Raw genomic sequence first — 10,031 nt, forward strand, 5'->3', positions numbered from 1 at the left:
ACTTATGGCCCTCAGTGTTGTGTTAACTATCCTGATGACAGGAGCGGCTGAAAAGAAGAGGGAACATAAACAGATTTATCCTAAAAAGGGAGAATCACAGAGTGAGGAGATATTTTTCACCCAATGACAAGCGGATGGAAGGACGGGAGTGAACTATGGATAAATGATGGCACCGACAGGGAGGCAGAGAGAGAAAGAGAGAGTGACAATGGAAGATGGGAATGGGGATATAAAATTTGAGAGACAGACACATAGAAAAGACTGCTAATGCTGAGACGGGACACTGGAGGAGAATGCAGAAAGAAGACAAACTTTCAAAGTTAGTGAGCGAGTGTCTATCCGGCCAAATACACAGGCATTCAAAGGGGTCAACCCTATTGAGCCTATAAAACGCTGTCACGATAATCCATGGCAAAGATCTTTTAAATAACCCAGTCTTTTAAATAACCCAGGAATTTTTTACGCTTTCTCCACCCTTTTCTTTCCACCCCTGTTTTTTCTCCCTCTCGCCCCACGTCCATCCTCAAATCTCTCTACCCCAGTATTCACAAAGTCATTAATGAGACATTCAAGGCTTTTTGAATCGGCCAGAGACATTGTGTGTCAAAGAGCGAGAAACAGAGTGAGAGAGCGTGTCAAAGAAAGGAAAAGGGGAGTAGAGAGGGAGAATAAACAGTGGAGAGGGCCCAAATGTACTCCCAGCTGAAAGCAGTTAGATCATGTTCTTTTCATGGTCCGATTAGAATCAAATCGATCCCTCAGCACCACCACCCCCTCCAACCACACACACACTTCTTTAAGCAACTCCAAAGAGCTCTTCCAACAAGTACACGCTGCAGCCAGACGTCCACCTGAATGGTAATCAAGCTGCCCCACTGAAATGTGATTGTAAATGGGACATGGGTTAGAAAGACAGATACAAAAAGACAGAGACAGACAGAGAGCAAAACAGAAGAGTTGGGAAATGTCTCTACTTGATTGTGTCCAAAATGCCACATTTACAATCAGCAAATGATCTGATAATGATTGTTACACTTCTGTTTAGGGATCCACAATATCCCATTTAATCCACAATACCATTTAAATTATCAGTCAATATTTATGTTCTTTTTTATGTGTATATTTAATACAGGATATTTAATTGTGCATTTCCACTATTTTTACATGTAGATACATGCTGTCATCTAATAAGCACTCAAAGTTCATCTTTAAAAACTCCCTCCCTCCAACACTGTTAAATGTAATCTTTAGAAAATCTCACAATGAATATCCATTTTGATACTGTACATTATAATGCTAATGCCTATATTCACTTGTAGCATTTAAAAGGATTGATTATAAGTTTTTTTTTATAATTAATTTATTTTTATTATTATTATTATTTTTAACTTTTTTTATTGTTTATTCTTAAATATAAGTAAAACAATAACATTTTATACAAGATTAGACATTAAAAAATTATACAATGCCTAAACATTTAATAATAATAACAACAACAACAATAACAATAAATCAAATAATTAAAAATAGAGTATAGCAAAGATTTATTTTAAAGAAAAAAAAATGAATTGCATATAAAAATATGCAAAAGAAAGATAAAATACAGAAAAGCTGTATTTCTAATTTTGTTATTGGTATTTTTTCCCGGTTATTGGTTATGGCAAGAAAATAATTAACTGGCTCATTTATTGGCTTTAGCAAAATATTATAATATTGGTGCACCTCTATTTTCATCTTAGTGACTTTCCTTAATGCCTTTTGTAAATTTGTTGGATATATCCAAACACATGCAAACTATATTTTATACATGGCTTTATTTTAGAAAAAACAACAACAAAAAAACAAGTTAAATGTTGGTACAGGCACAATGGATGGCTGGAGCCTAGAGATCTAAGAATGTAAAGTTGTATTGTTTAGCTGCTTTATCCTACAGGGTGATTTAGTCGAGTGGGCATTTTAGAAATGCATTGGAAAGATTTCGTGCACGAGTGTTTTTGTATCATGGAAATTTTGTGTGCAAGTGGCATTGTGGCAAAGATATTTAGTGGGTTAGTAATGTGCCTGGGGTGTATTTAATGAATAAGGTAGAATTGTGCAAGGGGTATTTAGTGTCATAGTACCAAGTGCTATTAGACTCACTCAACCAATAGATGACACTAACATTCTCTTAGCAGCTGCAGACACTTCAGCGAGAGCATCTAGAGAGGGAGCATTCACGGAGGTACGTGGGCCGTTGATGAAGTCTGTATGGGTGTAAGAGGACGGGGCATTGCCGATTCGTGACGGTGTGTTTTTTCTGCAAGTGTTGTTGGTACACGGGGCGGGTTCATGAGGATAGCGTGTAGTGCAGATGACCTTTGTCTCTAATTTAGACACTTGCAGCTGGGCCAATGGCAAGCACCGCTTTCATTCATATTTAATGAAATATTCAAGGCTCAATAGAAGCTAAGCTTTAGTGACAGCATTTGTGCCGTAATGTTGACACACACACACACACACACACACACACACACACACACACACACACACACACACACACACACACACACACACACACACACACACACACACAAAAAGCTTTATTATTATCCATGTGTCCCTCCTTTTTCTTTAAAAAGTGGGTTACAGTGAGGTATTTTCAATGGAAATGAATAGGGCCAATCCATAAACATTAAAATACTTTTTGTTCAATAGAAAAGACACAAGATGGAAATACTGTGGTGTGAAAAAATCATTTGCTAACCTTTTCTGTGTAAAATTTTACAACTTTGACAATGACAACAAAACACAATAAACCCAAAGACTATAACTATACAGCTATGCAACTCAAATAATACAAACATTTCAGGCCTGTTCACACCAAGAACAATGACTATAATGATAAGTATAACTATAAAATTTGACAAATCTAATTCGGTGAGAATAGTGGATTTCACACCACAACTATAAAAATAATAACACAGAGGAATGATATTGTTGGAATCACTTTCAAAATATATATATTTTTAAATATATATATATATGGTTATAAAAACTTATATAACTTATATAACTGTATAGCACTTAAGTATAGGGACCAGTTTGTGATATATATATATATATATATATAAAGTCACACAAAGTCACTTTTACGGACTTTTAAATTAAATGTTCCCTCCTGGTGGAATGACCTGCCCAACTCAATCCGAGCAGCTGAATCCTTAGCCAACTTTAAGAATCGGCTTAAAACACATCTCTTCCATCTTTATTTGACCCTCTAACTTTTTCACTCTAATCTCTTTAATCTTTTTGTATTAAAAAATAATTAACTACCTCTTTAATCTTCTTTGTATTCTATCTATTTTCTTTTCATTTATTATACAATTATAAAAAGACATCTAACAGCTTGCTCTATTCTTTTTCTATTCTATCTGTTTTCTTTTTATTTATTATTATATTATTTAAAAGTCCTTGCTACGTATACTGTGTTTAGGCTAACTGAGACTTGTTTATAGCACTTATATATCATTGCTCTTTTGTTGTTTTTGATTGCTTCCATTGTCCCTCATTTGTAAATCGCTTTGGATAAAAACGTCTGCTAAATGACTAAATGTAAATGTAAATATATATATATATATATATATATATATATATACACACAGTGGCATGCAAAAGTTTGGCAACCCCTTGCAGAATCTGTAAAAATGTGAATAATTGTAACATATAGTCCACAAGACAACAACAACAACAACAACAAAAAATTCGCTGCAATTATTAAAATAACCCCATTCAAAAGTTTGGGAACCCTTGGTTCTTAATACTGTGCGTGGTTACCTGGATGATCTACGACTTTTTGTTTTTCTGAACAGTTTAACTGAGCTCTGTTCTTCAGAAAAATCCTCCATGTACTGCAGATTCTTCAGCATCTTTGCTTATTTGAACCCTTTCCAGCAGTGACTGTATGATTTTGAAAGGCATCTTTTCACACTGAGGACAAGTGAGGGACTCAAACACAGTGAATGTTTGAACCTTTTTTAATAGTTGTTTTTGAGTCCCTCAAATGTCCTCAGTGCAAAAAGATGGATCTCCAAATCATACAGTCACTGCTGGAAAGATGCTGGAAAACTGAAGAATCTGCAGAACATGGAGGATTTTTTTGAAGGACGGAGCTCAATTTAACTGTTCAGAACATGCAAGGGACTCATGAACAACCATCACAACAACAACAACAAAAACAGACGTAGATCATCCAGGTAACCACACACAGTATTAAGAACGATGGGTTCCAAAACTTATGAAGGGGGTTATTTTATTTTTTCCCAAACTTTTGCATGCCACTGTATATATATATATATATATATATATATATATATACACATATATATATATATATATATATATATATATATATATATATATATATATATATATATATATATATATATATATATATAATATATATATATATATATATATATATATATATATATATATATATTAGGGCTGTCAAATGATTAATCACGATTAATCACATCCAAAAATAAAAGTTTTGTTTACATAATATATGTATGTGTACAGGGTATATTTATTATGTATATATAAATACACACACATAAATTATATATTTAGAAAATATTTACATGTATATACATTTATATATTTATATTCTTATATTTTATATTATATATAAATATATTTAATATATAAACATAACATATTCTTCTTAAATATATACATGCATGTGTGTGTATTTATATATACATAATAAATATACACAGTATACACACATATATTATGTAAACAAAACTTTTATTTTGCATGTGATTAATCGTGATTAATCATTTGACAGCCCTAATATATATATATATATATATATATATATATAATATATATATATATATATATATATATATATATATATATAATTATTATTATTATTGATTAATTATACATTTTATTAATTATATATATTATAGTTAATGAAAAAAAATTAATTCATATTAATTATTTTATTAAAGAAGTATAAGCTTCACATTTTTGCTTTTAAATCCTCCAAAAATTGGCCCCACTCACTTCCATTGTAATTGTCTCACCGTAACCTCCATTTTGGTTTTCCTCTAAAGAAAACTAGAGAAGAGTGATTTGTGTGGTAACAAAATGCAAAATGCAAAAAAGAAAAAAAAAAAACCTGCCATTTGAGCTTAATTTGTTTTGAACCTGGAATATTCCTTTTTTTTTTTTTAAATAGTTCTAAAGTTCAAAAAGTTTGAAATATTGCCAACCAGTTGATCTCTCTGGTTACTGTTTAACTGCAGCTGCTCTGTAAGTGAGTGGTTGGGACCACCCTGTGGTCTGTTACATTGACACCTCTCTCTCTGTCTCTCTAGTCTTCCCCTTTTCACCTTACGCTCACATTCATTCACTCTGCAGCTGCATCACCCGACCACTTTCTCTCAGCCGAGCTCTCTCTCTCTCTGTATTTGTCTCCTCCAGTCCAGAAGATGGATGGAAGAGGCTCTAAAACAGGCCAACAATAGTCGCTAGCGCAAGGTGAGCTCTTGCAGCTGTGCTAACTGGCTAGCATGAACGTCACAGTATGGCAACAGTATGCTTTTGTTCTGGCTCCCAGCCTGAAAAGGGCCATGGGGGGGTGCTGGGGTTTGCATGGCGTACTGGCTCTGGGTCATTTTTCTTTCGGTGTGCCAGTGCTACCCTTCTGCCCCTGCCTCGCTCCCTCCACAGCTGTGTATGTGCGCTAGCGTTAGCGGGAGGAAATGCGAGGGCATTGGGATGATGGAATACGTGCGTGCGGCGGGCGGTTGGGGCCTGTTTTGGGCGCGTTTTCCCCACCGTCCTATTAGAGGCTTGTTTATTGGCCTTGTGATGCCATTGTCCTGCGTGTTCAGGGGCGGCCACACTGCGTAATTGGCCGATCCACGCTCTGCAGCGGCGGAGGTGATTTATAACGTGGCCTGAATGGGGCTGACTTCATAACGTCACAGACTAACGCTGAATAAACGCCAGAGAAACGTTAATGAAAGGATGAAATGAAAACGTCCACCGAGCCCTTTGTGTCGGTGTGAAATCGGCGATCGGGACAAAGAGAGTCACTGGAGTCCCTTCTTTCTCCCTCAGTTTCTATTTTTCTCCACTTCTGCCTCTTTATTAATCTCTCTTTCGCTCCTTTTCTTCACTGTTTATCTACATCAGTCGCTCTCTTTTCTCTCTCTTTTACGCCTTGTCTCTCTCTCGCTGTTTTTTCATCTCTCTCTGTCTTCGCTAACCTCTGGCCCTTTTCTCTCTCCCTTTTTCCCTCCTTTCGCCTTTGTACTGTCTTTGTTAATGCTTCTGTAGATGAAGTTGTCGGCTCTCACTTATTCTCTCCTTTTCATTCAGTCTCCCTTGTTTTATCTTAATCTATCAGTCTTTAGATGGGCCCTCTGAGTGCCAGGTTCCCATTCGGTCAGGCAATCTTCACCTGAACGCCATTATTTTTCCCATTAACCTCAATTTGGTTGCCCAACTTTTAGGTTTTTCTCTATAAACATGCACAAAAAGGTTTATAAAGCTTCTTATGTAAACATGCAAATTTATTTTTCATTTTATCCTACTTCAGCTTGGCAGAGAGCATGGGAACACATTTTGCTACAGTAATTTAATACAGCCTAGAAAATAATGGCCCGAACGCTCCAGAAACACTCAGCTGGAAAATATGTGATTTTCCCTTTTAAAAATACGATTCTAGTTCGACATTTCACTTCACATGATTCCACTTCATCAATCAATGACATGTTACTTCATCATTTAATAACAGGATTCAAGCAACTGAAGTGAAATAATACCATCAAATTAATCCTCACTTATTGGTATTAGACCTCGATTCAGATCTGTGCAGATGCCGTAAAACAGAAAGAATCCAACACGTTTCTTGATGAACTGGCTCATTACAGCCGTGGGTCAGCTGTGAGGATGTGTGTGGGCAGTTATAAAGCTAATGGCTTGCAGGGGGCAGGTTTTAATGACCTCCTAATTAAGTCTAACCCTCCCACCATTGACCAGATCATGTAGTAGAGGTTAAAGGTCATTTACATAGAGACTGGTAACCAGTGTCTACCACCAAATTAATTGAATTGGGAACACCTACATTTGCGAAATACATCCGTTCTTTTCTTTCCACAGAGTATAGCATTTTTATCAGCCCCCAATCAAAATAATGGATCTACCTTCTGTCTTTCACTCTCTGCCTTGTCCATTAGTGAGCGCCATGGTGGCTGGTCTCATGGCTCGAGAGATTTTTAAATAAAATTTAGTTGGACATTTGCTGAACTGAATTTTGAAACGGAGTTCAAACGTCCTTACTAAATTAACCGATTTAATTAATACTCAAAATGACTCATTTAATACCAAGCTTTTATAACTCAGGGTAGACAATGAATTGAGAAGAAATTTCAATAACAAAAAAGGAATATTTCCAAAAAGAATCCTCTTTATTCTTTTCAAAATTATTGATGCTTTTTATAATATAATATAATATAATATAATATAATATAATATAATATAATATATATATAATATAATATAATATAATATAATATAATATAATATAATATAATATAATATAAACCACAAAACCATTCATAAGGATTACTAGTCATAATTATACATAATCTGAAAGCTGAATAAATAAGCTTTCCATTGATGTATGGTTTGTTAGGATATGACAATATTTGGCCGAGATACAACTATTTGAACATCTAGAATCCGAGTGTGCAAAAAAATCTAAATATTGAGAAAATTGACTTTAAAGTTGTCAAAATGAAGTCCTTAGCAATGCATATTACTAATCAAAAATGAAGTTTTGATATATTTATGGTAGCATATTTACAAAATATCTTCATGGAACATGATCTTTACTTAATATCCTAATGATTTTTGGCATAAATGAAAAATTTATAATTTTGACCCATACAATGTATTGTTGGCCATTGCTACAAATATACCCATACAACTTAAGACTGGTTTTGTGGTCTAGGGTCACATACAATACAATATAATATAATTTGTAACACTTTTAAAGTAATAATTTTAATAAGCCAATGTGAATAAAATAAATGAGTTCTTACATGTACTCATATTGCAGTATATAAGAAAATATACGTTATCAGGAAGAAAAAGAAAGGTAAAAGACACACACACACACACACACACACACACACACACACACACACACACACACACACACACACACACACACACACACACACACACACACACACACACACAATCAATTATTGCTGACTTTCTCTGTTCCCTTGGGAGAGTGTTTTTAGGGGTCTATCCTGTACACCCACCCTCTACTCAACCCCCCAACCCCCCTAATTCTATGTTCAAAACATATCAGCTCTTTTCCCCTGGTGTTAAATAGGAACAGTTTCTCTTGTGTTAATTCTCCATTTTGTCGCTGTCTGTGTGCAAGACCTCTCAGTGTTCAGTCTCTTATTCAGCACTAAACGCTCAGCTACCCCCTCCCCTTTCTCTTTCTCCCCTTTCCCCTTTCTTTTCACTCTCCCCTCTCCTTTCGTGAGACCATCTAGATTATGTTGCTAAGGAGATTTTTTTTTTCGTTCTCTCTCTTTTTGCTTTTTTTCCAGTGTTTTCCATTGATTTGCTGTTAATGCATTTTCAATGCCCCTTGGTGTGTGCTGGGGGAGTGGGGGGCACTGCGAGTGCAGTCTTCACACTCACTAGAGGAATTTTACTCTGAAGGGGTCGATGGAGGGGGGGGGACTGCCCAAAGAGAGCCACTCAAGTGAAAAATTAGGTGATTTTTAGCAAGCATGGGAGCTGGCTCACTGAGACGCACACACGCTCACCCACACAAACCCAGTAGCACGGTGACCACCCACTCCTCTTGTATTTTCTATCCTCTTTTCAGAAAACACTCACAGGTGGACTTGCGAGGGCTGCCATTCTCCTCGCTCGTGCCAGTAACACTGTATGTGGAAATAGCCATCACTCTTCAGGAGACCTGTCAGCTCCTCTTGCAGGCCTGAAAATGGACGGAAAGAAAAAAACATTAAAATAATAATGAAGATCATTAACATTTGATTCCAGGGGAGCTATTTTCTTTGAGTGAGCACTGGTGACAGGCAATTTTCACTGTGATTGTAAGGCCTGATAGTCTAGTGGTGTTACTGTCATATATTATGCAAGGAGACCAGAGTTTAATGTTGATGTTTAAATGAATAATAAAATAATAAATACCTTATTAAATGCTAACACTTGTTGGTAGTTTTGTATTGACAAATATTTTGCAAAATGTGCACAGAAACTGCATGAATGATACAAGTGACATAATCTAGTTTCAAAGCGGTAGATTTCATGACAAATATGCAGCACTAATTGTTTAATCTACAATAAATCTGGAATTTCTAATCTAGAAGGATTTTTTTAGGTTTTTTTAAACCAACATTTGTCAAAAATGTGAGGAGCCATGTGCTAAGTTTAATTGGGCGTGACATTTCTGCTCATCATTCTTAGAATTCTGCAATTGACCAATCAAAATCAAGCAGATAAATCTGTGATCAAATATTTATATATATTGGCAACTAATCTAAATAATTGACTGATTACATGCATTGTTTTGCTAGCTTTAGGTGTAATATTCCTCTGCAGTCTTTTTCTTCTCACATAATAAAATAAACTCAGAACAATACCCATTCATTTATTTGATAAGGTGTCGTGTAATAAGTTGGATAACGTACAACCATCGTCACAAAATAAACCCTTCAAAATGTTATAATGCCTGGGCATTTTAAAGATGAATGTACATTATCCCCTAATATGCACCTGGATGTACAAAGTCATCCCTTTATGCAATTGTATTAGATCACTAAATTCGAATCAGTGGGATTAGCTGCCAATAAAGCAACCATTCAGAAAATACATATGCATTAAGTGAGTGCAATAACTTAAAAAGTTTGCATGATAATTTCATGAAATGTTCCAAGCATCTTTTCCACACATATCTCTTGTCGTCTTTGTTGTTTTCC

Source organism: Cyprinus carpio, chromosome B20, assembly GCF_018340385.1.
Source record: "Cyprinus carpio isolate SPL01 chromosome B20, ASM1834038v1, whole genome shotgun sequence".
NCBI classification, from domain to species: Eukaryota; Metazoa; Chordata; class Actinopteri; order Cypriniformes; family Cyprinidae; genus Cyprinus; species Cyprinus carpio.